Genomic DNA, 12918 nt, shown 5'->3' on the forward strand with positions numbered 1-12918 from the left:
ATGTAATATAAATTTAAATTATTTTTTATAATTTATTATAAATTTAAATAATTTTGTATAATGTAATATAAATTTAAATTATTTTTTATATTTTATTATAAAAAATAATTTAAATTATTTTATATAATGTAATATAAATTTAAATTATTTTTTATAATTTAATATAAATTTTAATAGTAGAAATTTGGAAACTTAAGGGGACGGCTCATCAAGAGTTTGTTTACATTGGACTTGAAGGCGACCATGTTGTAGTCAGTTGGAAATCAGGAAAACGAAAGAGAGTTCTAAGAAGGAAGCGTTGTTCATGGAATCTACGTTTAGGTTCAGGCACAAATAAAGTATGGGGGAAATTATTGACAGTGGTTTCATCCACACTGTCAATTTGTATTTTCCTCACCCTAATCATATTTATCTTGGAAGGACACCAGTCATCCCACCATTCCTATTTATTTTTTTCTCCTACTTAGATCCCACTTTTATTTAGAGATTGACTTGCTTTTCTGAGGAGGAAGGGGGTTTGTAACGTCGCATGAACAAACAAAATTAAATAAATTTCGGCTTTTCTTTCTTTTTAACATAAATCGTTTATTATCGTTGTTCTTTCTCCCCATCTCGATATTACCTTAAAAAGTTTCTTACTACCACTACGGGGCCACATGTCCATCTTTTTTCTTCCTTTCACCGACCACACGCTAGCCAGCTAGCCATAGCCAGTCTTTTCTCGTCTTCGAATTTACATGTTCATCTTTTTCAACCCTACCACGTGGTGTCCTTTTTTTCTTTTTCTTGTCGCACACACTTCCTAATTTGCATATGTCTTTTTTCCGGCTAATGCTGCAAAACTCCTTGCAAGCCAGCTATCTTACGGCTGCTGTTGATATTTTCCAATGCGTTCATATGCACGCTGTTACAGGGTTACTATTCTTTTGTTGTTGTTGCTGTTTTAGTTTTTTTGTCCCACTTCCGAATGCCAATGAATTTATAAATATTTATATTGATAAAGAATAAAATACAAATTTCTTTTTACTTGGGGTCACAACTTACCAACGTCTGAAGGTCATTCGAGGATAAGGGTTAGCGAATGTAAGGTGTTAGTATAATAATCATTAATGGTGAAAATTTAGCAGAATTTGATTATTTATGGGGACAGCTCAACAAGAACTTGTTTACATTGGATTTGAAGGCTACAATTTTGTATTCAACCAGGAAGCAGGACAGTGGAAGAGGGTTCCACAGGCGGGCAATTCTGGGAAACAAGCATTTTTCATGAAATCTGCATTTAGATTTAGGCACAGATAGACAGTGGGAAAAATCGTTTATAGTGGTTGTAGTTAGTGTTTTTTTGTGAAAGTTTGGCAAGGAGGAACCATAGATTAGAGTTCAGTAGAGCAATTGCCATGAAAATAATGATAGAGCAAAGACAGGTTTGCAACGTCTCTTCTGTATAAAAGAAGTTGCAGGGAAGAGAAAAAGGGATAACTTACTAGATTTTGAAGCCGGTTTTGAAATTTATCAAGGCTAGATAGGACAGGCTGAGCAGTTCCTGCTCAGATGTTGCAACAGTATTCCATTTGAAGATGGATTCGGCTCTTGTACAGATAAAGGATTGCATTGGCAGTGAGTGGTAGAGTGCTCCAACCATTTTCCTGACGATCTTGGCAACAGATTTGATGTATGTGTTCCATTTCAGATCAGGAGTAAAGATCAGTTCCAGAAGCTTGTTAAAACATGGAGCTTCCCCAAGACGAGAGCCGTTCATTTCAGTTGAAGCGTTTGACGGTCAGAGCAATTTTGATGAAAGGAGGGAAGTTGGTTTTAGATTCATTAAATTTAATCAGTCATATTTTTCCCCATTGCACCACATTCTGAAGATCAGAAGAGATAGAATCAGAAAGATCTTGGTCATTGCTGGCCTTTGAAGTGTTGCCATAGATTGTCGTCTCGTCTACATAAATGAATGATCTAAGAATGTGATTTGGGAGATTATTATGGGGGCAGGATGGAACCTTGAGAGATACCAGTGTTGATACTATGACTACTCTTATAAGCCTCTCATAGAGAAAGGACTTAATATTTGAGAGAACATTTTCAACTATTCCATAGTTAGAATCAAAAGTCTTTGATATGTCAAAAGCTATTGCTCTAGAAACGAAGTCTCTGTCGGGAGATTCACTAATCCGTGTGATATTAAAGTTAGTAAATCAGCTGTAGATCTTGCAGAACAGAAACCAAATTTTCTAAAATGTTTTGGGACTATTTTAAGTAGGATCGCCCCTAGAGTAAATGTAGTATTATAACGACTGCAAGATTAGGAGAGTCAACTATGATATAAAAGACTCCCTATTACCATACATATTTGATGGCATTATATCTAATTTGTTACATTAGATAGTTTCTAACTTTTAGCAAATAAATAATTCAAAATGTAGTGTCTGTTTCATCTCCCGTTATTGAAGGACAAATCCTTCTAGACTGAGGCAATTTAAATTTTTGTCCCAATCTAAAGTGTCCTTAGAGAGCTAGATTTTCCTCGTGTTAGGAATTCACCTTTTGTCTAACTATGCACTTGCACACTTTAGATAATATATCGGAAATTAGTCTTCTGGTTAAAAGTTTGTCTTCTGATTAAATTGAAGTCGAATATGTTCTTGTGAACCGGTAGAAAAGACATGAACTCAAAATTGAAAGTGAAACGAAGTATATTGAAGAAAATATAAATACAGCATATAAGAGTATGGTTTAACGTTAGTCCAACTGCCCAGTATTAGATTGGGTGTGTCCTATTATGTACTCACCGCCATAACGAATATGTGACACAAGGGTAAGAAGAATCAAGTAAGCGCCCCTAAATGAGTAGCAATTTGACCTATTGAAATTGCCTGGGTATTCCGTGGTAAGGATATGATACTATCATGGCCCGAGGTAGACATTCAGTATGATATTCTGAGTGACTTGACACTAAACATAGCCCAAGATCACAAGGAGCACATCCATTCCTATTAGCTGCTCCGTCAATCGCTCCACGTCCACACTCTGTTTAAAGATTTGCAGAATATTATTGTGAATTCATCTATATCAAGGACTTATGTAGGAGGTTGGTTTTGTTAGCAACTCCAAAACAAGGAAAATTCACCGTGAATAATAACAATATTTATTTGAATACATATTTATAAGCAATAATAAAAAAAATGTTAAAGCTATGCTGTTCTTGTTGAGGAGAAAAGACACATTGAGTAACCTGACTGGAGCTAAGTCTGTGGTTGGAAGTTTTCTGTGAGATTTTTTTCCCCTTGAGATGAGGTTAGATTTGGAAAATAATTATTTTTAGTCTTTTGGACTTCTGTTTTTGATTGGTCGCCAACTCTGTCCTTTTTTCCAGTCTGTCTCCAGGTGTTAGTTCTTTCATTGAGCTTTTTCACTTGCATGGAGGTTTGTGATTCGCTCAACAATCACAATTCTCATTGCATTTTTCTGTCTTTTTTGATTAGTAGATCAATGAAAACTTTGTTTTTATTTAAAAAGAATATGGGGCTGGATCTTGTTTAAGAATTAGTAGGCCTTAGCAACAGTTGACATTTATCAAATATGGAATATATCAATATGTTTATACAATCGACCAAACCTTTCCGCTTCTTTCCGATAAAACTGTCGACAGAAAATCATTTTTGTAAGTTCCAGGGAAAGGTTATGAAAATCAAATCGTTGGAACTTGCCAAAATCAATAATGATTTTACGCCCATTTCTGAGTTGTATAAAAGGAATACAAACAATTCAATTTTGAGTTATTCATTTTATCTTATTTTTTCATCTGTCATTGTTAACCCGGGAAGAAATTTTAATCAATGAAATTAAAGCTTTAGCATTCACCGTCACTCAGTACAAAGGATGACATTTGAAATAAAATCGGTCACGATAAAGAATATTTTGTATGCCAATTCTAAAATCATTTCAATTAGATTTATTTTATAATTTAAATTAAACTCAATCAATTAATTAGAATCTTGATTAAAATTTTCCACACAATCATCTTGCCAGAGGGGCGCCTTGATAAACTAAAGGCAGCCATTTCAATAATGACCTTAATTCGGTTGGCTTTCATGCCGCTGAACTAAAAACTGCTGCTCCGCTGGTTAGGGTTGTCTTAACATCGAGATACATGTACTTCCTGTCTTTATAATGAAGAGGAAGAGTCCATATAATTTGTAAACGTAGGTACCATGACAGCTTTGTTCGGTCCTGACACGCCATCGTCACAGGTATTGCCGCTTCATTGGATGAGGGGAATTGGTTCATTGTCAGTTGTATGAGTAAATTCTGATAAACCCGTTCCAGGCTATTTTTAAAACCTCACAGATTACTTTCTTGGAGGAACTGGATTCTCCATACTCGCGAAAAAAAACCCTTGTGTCACATCTAGTTTTTTGTAGGAAAGAAGGATAATCATCCATATCGTTAATTGATAAATAACTAAGAAGTCATTTCGCAGGCATTTATTATATTCAAAATTATGAAAAAAGAAACAAATGATCGGTTGATGCAGCGACATTTAACTGGAGAGTGAGCAGAGATGCGATGGGAACGAACGTAATGAGTTACTGGTTTCTGTAAGCTTCTTTCTTTCTTCGTTCGCGTGGATTACTCTTTCTTCTATTCTTTTCATTTTGTTCTCTTTCTTAAACAGAGGCGTGCCCAAATAAATGCCGCAGATGGTCGCGAAATAATAAAAAAAATATCTCCATTCTATTAGACACACTTAATAAATTACAATCAAATACAAAGAGAACCTTTCACCTCCAATTGTCTTTAATACACGAATATATTTTCTCCTGTACACCTTTCTCTAAATAAAAATGAATTTATTAATATTAAATTCTTTTCCTTTTATTCTTATCACAATCTATCATAGTTTTGTGTTTCCAGCATTTTTCTCTAGCAACCTTTACAAAGTAAAACCCTTCGAATTTCCGTTGATGTGGGTAGATAGTAGCATTTTTCCTACATGCAATGTGACCGGATAAGCAGCTTTTTGATACCCATCACACTGGTAACCTCTACGTGATTTGAAAAGGGCACACTATGTTTTAGCTGTGGTCTTACATTATATATTTCTGTTAAATCATTCTGTCAAATATTTGTGTGAACCAAATACCTGTGAACGTTCCGATTTTGTCTTCGTTTTTGTTTTTATTCTTGTGTTCGTCAATCCATGACAAGAATGTTTATTATGTTGCCTGGAGAACTGGTTTCGGCAGAAGGGACACTTCATAGTTGGTGGACCCCTAATACACAAAATGTAGGACACTCACTAAAACCTTGTGTTTGTAATAATAAGAATTTTATGCACGAAAGCATATTTGCTAAACAAGTTGAAAATATTATTAGTCATCAAAGAATGGATACCAATGAATAACAGAGAATAATACAAGTGAATGGTGTCAACATACTTTTAGATACAACATATAGAAAAACAATTTATCTTAAGAAAATGTGATTTTACTTTTACATTCTTACATTTTTCAAAAAAAAACTTTAATTTGTTTTACTTTTTCAACATACTATAAGAATAAACAATTTTCAACTTTTCTTCCAAAATAATCCAAATTACTGTAGTTTCAGAAAATTACAACAATATCCATAACAGTTTTTCTCCACCATTCTTTAATTAACAGAATAGTTTATTAAAGACGGAATACTAGAGGTAGACTCTATCCGGTGTCATCTGCAATGGTAATGAATCCATTATACACCACCAATGAAAATTCAAGGTGGCGTCTGATTCTCTCTTTAACACCGTAAGTTTGGGAAAAGGTGTTATAAATAAAAAAAACTACACAAAATACTATTAAAAACCCGCCGAATATATGTCAACCTATGTCACGGTAACATATATTGAGCGAGTTTTTAACAGTATTTTATCTGGGTTTTTATTTATAACACCTTTTCCCAAACTTACCGTGTTAAAGATAGAATCAGACGCCATCTTGAATTTTCCAATACATCGGTAAACACTGTATGTTTTTCGAGCTGAATAAACATGTTATATTGAATAAAAACACGAAAAATATATCCAGTTTGGTAGAAAAGTAACTTATCTTGCTTTTGATAACATTTATTTGTTATATATTTGTTTTTTGACAACTTTTTCGAATCTATGTGTACAGTAATACAAACCCAAAACGGTTTTCAATAAAAACAGCAAATGAATTCGATAGAAAAAAATGGATGCTATTTTAAGATAAACAAATAATGCTAGTGCACTTACTTATTTTTTAAATCGTATTTCCAAGTTTAATTAAAGTTTTATGTTTTTTTAATTCAATTGTAAGGTTAAAGTACAATATATATATATATATATATATATATATATATATATATATATATATATATATAATTAGAAAAATAGGGATTTTTTTACCCATCTATTAATTAGAAAGTTAACTGTTGTAATTCGAAAGTCGTCCACGTGTTGTGCACGTGAAAGGCTAATTTCTACCGGAAATGGCGAATAGTCCCGCAGTTACGAAAAATATTTTTATTTTATTAAATATATTTTTATAATTTGCGATCTTAATGATAAAACTTTAATTAAACGTGGAAATGCGATTTAAAAAATAGCGCAGATCACTCTCTGCATCAGCACCGAGAGTACAGAATAGTTAGAAAACATCCTCCCTCCCCATGTTAAGAATGGCTTTCTAAATAATGTCAATGATTCAGTACTGTTCCTTGTCTGCTTAAGTTTAACTTTTGTTCAATAAATTGTTACAAAACACCCCTATCCCCATGTTAAGAATGACTTTCTAAATAATAACGTCATTATTTCAGCGGGGTAGCTTCTCTGCATAAGTGCCATGTTTTGTTATTAAAGTGTTAGTTGAAAGGACAGAATAGTTACAAAATACCATCCCCATGTTAAGAATAGCTTTCTAAATAACGGTATTATTTCAGCACGGTATTTTCTATGCATACGTACTATTTATTTTTGTTTATCAAATTGTTAGGTGAAAGTATAGAATAGATGCAAAACTCCCCCCCATGTTAAGAATAGCTTTCTAAATAACGGTATTATTTCAGCACGGTACCTTCTCTGCATAAGTACTATCTTTTGTTTATTAAATTGTTAGGTGAAAATATAAAATAGTTACAGAACACTCTCCCTTTCCCATGTTAAGAATGGCTTTCTTAATAGCGTTATTTCAGCACGGTACCTTCTCTGCATAAGTACCATGTTTTATTAAATTGTTAGGTGAAAGTACAGTACTCATGCAGAGAGTGATCCGTGTTGTAATAATAACGTTAATATTTAAAAAGCCATTCTTAACATGGGGAGAGGAGGGTGTATTTTAACCTTACAATTGAATAAAAAACATTGTAATTAAACCTGGAAATACGATTTAAAAAATAGCGCGGACAAAAAAAATGTACTTTATCAACCAATCTTATATCGAAAAACAAAAAAAAAACTCAAAAAGCAAGCGACAAACTTTTTTTTTGCCTTATATAATAAAGAAAAAATGTGTAAATTAAAAAATTTGGAAGATAAACAAATGAATTATGTTTTTGATTTTTTGGGTTTTTTTTTTACTTATCGAGAAAATGAAATCTTTCGTCAATTCGTGGCTGTGAAATGAATCGAACCGGAAGTTCAGTTTTATAAACAGAACAGATTCGCACTAACGGTTAAAAAAATATATTTATTTTATTTAATATTTTAATAATTCGCGAGGTAAATTTATTTTAATAACATAAAAACATGCCTCGACTCTAAAGATGGGTTGTCTGAAAATTTCAAATAAATTGGTAACGTAGAAATATGGTTTCATTCAGTTTTAACGAACCAAATTTACATTTTTATATATATAGATAATAGAATTACGCCAGTAATTAAAAGTTTTCATATATAAATTATTAGTTATCATAATATAAAGAAAAGAAGTTGATTTTTATTATAGAGTGAAGATTTCTTTCTGAATTCATTTCCAGCAGGGTAAGTTTAACTTTGTATTTGCTTTCTCATTTTCAATCATAACTTTATTTGATTCTATTCGACTAGAAAATATAAAGCACATTTTCTACTCGCTAACTATTGCGTGAAATACATACAAACATACACATACACGCATTGTTCTTTAAAAGAACTTTTAGTGAGACTTAAACTTTCAACATCTATGATATTGTGGATTTGACCTTATTGCTACTCTTTATGGGTGATTCTGGGACGAAGCATCAAATAAATTGGTGAAAATAGTATTTTTTAACTTTCTTGACTGGAGCAATTTCGTTTCGATTAACTGGAGATTTTATATAACCTATTTTACAGTGTTCCGTTATTTTTTTTACCTTAGAAAAATCCACAATACAAATTTGATCGAAAGTGTTTTCATCTTTATCAGTTTAACGTCATAGAAAGTAACTTAATATCGATATGAGGAGACAATACAAAACGGAAAATATCTTTAGTAAAATAAAAAAAAAAAACATCATAAAAGCAATTCATTATAAATCTACTGTACATATTTTTTTATTGAATTATTCTCAGGTTTTTGTTTTTTAAAAAATCTGGTTTTGTAAAAGGATTTCAAAATTCTACTCGATTTTAGAGGTTCTTAAAGTTTGAAATCTAGTAGACAAGGATGTGGCTTTCAGAAATCTCTTTAACGATCGTTCGTTAACCCCAAAAGGGCTGAAGTAGTTCTTCTTAGGACTGATGAATTAAATGCATCTTGCAAGCTATAAGAAATTTAGTAATTATTTCTGACTACTACGGGGCGACAGCACATCGAATTGGGGGAAAACCAATCATATTCCAATCACCTCCCTTTCTCATAATATTTCTCATGTACTTGAATCTTTGAGACAGCAAAGAGTAGCATACAGATATCTGGTTATACTCTGGTAACAGAGTATAACCAGATATCTGTATGCTACTCCTTGGAAAACATGAGTATAATAAGTAATTCAATTTAAATAAACGTGGAAATAAGAGAAAACAAACAATGATCGGTCGAATTATAGGTAATAGGCTATTTCCTTTTTAATAAATTCAACGTGGAATAGTTAAAAAGCGACTTACCTTAAACAGACTGGGTTTAAACGAAGTTTCTTAGCACACTAACAGAATAAAAATGAATGAAAACAAACTAATTGAAATAAAAATGAAAGAAAGAAAAAAACTTACGACTCTTTTTTCGTTTCTCTCCTCTTGATATCTTAACGTTTACCTCTGATGATTACAGACGGTATTATATAAAGTCATGGCAATTGTGGTCACGGTTTTATGATTATTTTACGGTCCAGTTCGTTTTGCAATTCATTTTGTTGTGAGCAAATAAACTCCAAACTACTCCCCGCAAAACAGCGAATCCGGTGAAGGTTCTCATTACATAGAGTTTCATTATTTAAGATCATTCATGGGGAATCTGGCTAGATAATCCACTGTTAACTCAGTAGTAGAATCGATGATTATATTTTGTTTATTTATGAATGACTTTATGTCCGGAATGAGAAATGAATAACAAAGTGACATCGTAACTCATGACATTACAGGAGTAGATGAGCGAAGAGCCTAATCGATAATACACATTAATCGAATGATTGCTGATATTATTACCTATTGATATGCAAGTCACCGCTCAGTTTCAGATCAAAGAAACAATGCAAAGACTATCGATCTTTAGCTGTATTGTCTCTGTTGGATTAACAAAAAAAAAGTATGAAACTTCTACAAAAGAAAACCTTTAAAAATCATTTAGACCCAAACACACTTATGTACATCACAAGAGCCTAAAGGCCACTTGAGAATAATGGTTAAATGAATGTCAGCTGAACGGTGAAACAACGCTGGTAATGATGGTGATGATGGCAAGAATTTGATTTTTTTAAGAACAAAGCTTAACAAGAATTTGTTTACATTGAACTTGAAAACAAAGCAGTTCCACAGTACCATGTTCCACAAATGGACAGTTTTAGGAAAGAAACGTTGCTTATGGAAATGTTTAGTTTTAGGTATATTGGAAAAGAGAAATTATGCGCCGTGGTTGTAGCTAGATGACTTTTTGTTGTGAATGTTTTACAGGAGGAGACCATAGAATCAAGCTCAGTAGAGCACTTGTAATGGGAATAACGATAGTGTAGAAAAAATTAACAACAATTCTCATCGCCCTCCAGATTTCGAAGTTAGTTTTGTACTCTATCGAGGCAGCACCTCTCACGATATGGCAATCTTAGGATGTATTTGGCTTTTATATATGTAAAGGATTGCGTCAGGGCCAAGACACCTTATGAAATGGTAGAATAATCCAACCATTTTTCCGTTGACTTCAGCAACGGATTTGATGTAAAACTTCAATTTCAGATCAGGAGTGAAGATCAGTCTCAGAAGTGTGTCAAAGCAGGAAGAAGACGGGAGACATTCATTTCAATTGAGTCCAAGTGGAGATCAAACCGCTGGTGGAAAGAAATAAGCTTGGTTTTGGACATATTAAAAATAACTAGATACTTTTCTCTATATTGTACTATGTGCTTAAGGTATGAATGGGAGAGAATCAGAAAGATCTTTTCGTTGCTGCTCTTTGGGGTGTTGCCATAAATGGTAGTGCCGTCTACTGATGATCTTAGCTTGTGATTTGGGAGATCATTAATGAAAATTTCGAAGTGGGTTGGGCTCAGAATGGATCCTTGAGATGCGCCAGCGTTGATTCTATGAGTCTCAGCTTTCTGTCCATTAACAGCTAATTTCATGAATCTATCAGAAAGAAATGATTTGATGGTTGAGAGGACATGTTCATATATTCCACAGCTTGCAATTTTTGAAGTAGACATTTATGCCAAACTCTTTTAAAAAGCCTTTTGATATGTCAAAAGCTATTGTTCTAGAAAAGGAACCACCGTCAATAGATTAACTCATCCTGTATCTATTGTGTATAAAGGTTTTCTTCATCGAAGTCAGCTGTTAATGTTTGACTTCTTGTTAGCTTAATCTAAAAGTATTTGATTATGAAACTCATGTTGTAGGATTGAAATTCTGTATGTAAAAGCTAATAGGAATGACACATGCGAATTATTTATACGAAAATAACTCCGACTTATACTGCAGATAACAATGGCAACGAAAACTCTAAATTATGTCGAAAATCATCATTACTAAAACTGAAATGTTGGATTTTCTTCAAAAAAGATTTTGTTGGTATACTCTAGATAATTGTTAATTATAACAATAGAGCGAAAAGTTAAAATCAAACTGTATTATTGACAAGTAAAGTGTCAAAATCTATGAAAAAACGATTTAAAGAAAAATCGGACATGGCTATTTTCAAATTAATGCTTGCCAATTTCAGTCATTCGACTGCGAAAAAAAAAAAGCGAAAAAAACAAACGCGAAAAACAAACAGCAAAAAGGTTTTCGATTTTCTCTTTAATCAGAAAATAAGTTTGAACGAGCTTATTTTGTTCTGCTGAGAAGTTAAGAATTTATTTAGTAAAAAAACTACGACTATATGTGTGTGTGTGTGTGTGTGTGTGTGTGTGTGTGTGTGTGTGTGTGTGTGTGTGCGTACGGAAATTCTGCTTATTAGAATAGTGGTTAAAATCTAAATTAATAAAACTTTACTCACATTTCTAAAGAAGTTGTTTATGATTTGACTGGGTATGCGGTGAATGCGGTGGCCTTACAAAACGAAAAATATGAAAAAAATCAGTGAGAATGAAGAAGAAAGATAAGAAATGAAAAAAAGGCTTTAATACAAAAAATTGTTGTTGATGATAAATGATGATATTTACAGATATTCATACCCTGTTTACTTTGCAATATATATTTTATTAATCGAGTATAAGCACTTAAAAAAAGACATGATAAACCTGAAGTTTTATATACAAAGATACAAAGATAGTTAAATAAGGTTTCTCTATTAATTTAAGTGTAAAAAATATATTTATAAATTAAATGAATGTCGGATGCATTTTAATTTTTCAACCTGACTGTAAAATATTATGCACTGGTGAAGTCTCTTCCTGAATATTTTTGATATTTAGTATACAATAAAAATATCTTTGTCGATATGGGTAGAAACAATTGTCTGTCAATAAAGTAAAAAAAGTTTTTTATATGATGTTAAATGAAGAGGTTTAGTTGTGCACTACTACATAAAATTTCTGTTAATTGAAACGTGTGTGTGTGTGTGTGTGTGTGTGTGTGTGTGTGTGTGTGTGTGTGTGTGTGTGTGTGTGTGTGTGCGTGTGTGTGTAATTTAGGATTGGCTCTTGTTACCATAATTACTAACACCTTATCATTAAATGCATTTGAAATGGAAAGGGAATCATTAAAATCTGCACTGTATTTTAACAATTCCCTCTTATTGGAAAATGATATTTGTACTATTAGATCATTTGATTTTCCGATTATATGGCAAATAAAAAACATTAGATAAAAGAATATAATAATTATCTCACCTTTTAAAGTATGTATTTATAACAACACGCAGGTAAATCTAGGCCAGCCTTACGAATCAGCACACATGTTATGTTTCACTTAATACTTTTTAACAACTTTACTTTTGTTGCCAAAAATATTAGGCTCAAACCTAACACTTTGTTTCAATTGTTCTATGACATATTGACATACACCATCTGTTCAAACTATGTATTTATGTAGGGATATTAGTGTATAAAGAGAGAGATTCCTGATACGATGAACTAGTATGTTTATATATATATACATACATATATATATATATATATATATATATATATATATATATATATATATATATATATATAATTATATATATACACGTTTTATTTTTTATTACCGTATCTTTCTGTTAAGTTACATTATTGTTTCAGCTACTCGGCCGTTTTCACTCTTTCATCCCAAAATAGCGAACATTTCTGTAAAAGTCTGAGGAAGCAACAGACGGCCAA

The 12918-nt window shown here is 32.2% G+C and overlaps 1 protein-coding gene across 3 annotated transcripts in view; it reads right to left on the bottom strand.

Moving 5' to 3' along the window:
• Window positions 1-12531, bottom strand: part of LOC145257147 (acid-sensing ion channel 4-A-like) — a 98357-nt gene extending 85826 nt beyond the window's left edge. The window contains exon 1 of one of the 3 annotated variants that reach the window (XM_080115639.1): window positions 12448-12531. The gene's annotated coding sequence lies outside the window, so the exon portion shown is untranslated. Of the gene's footprint in view, window positions 1-9073; window positions 9327-12447 lie in introns of those variants that run through there. The other 2 variants (XM_080115638.1, XM_080115637.1) reach the window with 2 other exon arrangements.
• Between the last annotated feature and the right edge of the window lie 387 nt (window positions 12532-12918).

The sequence above is a fragment of the Euprymna scolopes genome, chromosome 3, assembly GCF_053919585.1.
Source record: "Euprymna scolopes isolate OS-2025 chromosome 3, ASM5391958v1, whole genome shotgun sequence".
NCBI classification, from domain to species: Eukaryota; Metazoa; Mollusca; class Cephalopoda; order Sepiida; family Sepiolidae; genus Euprymna; species Euprymna scolopes.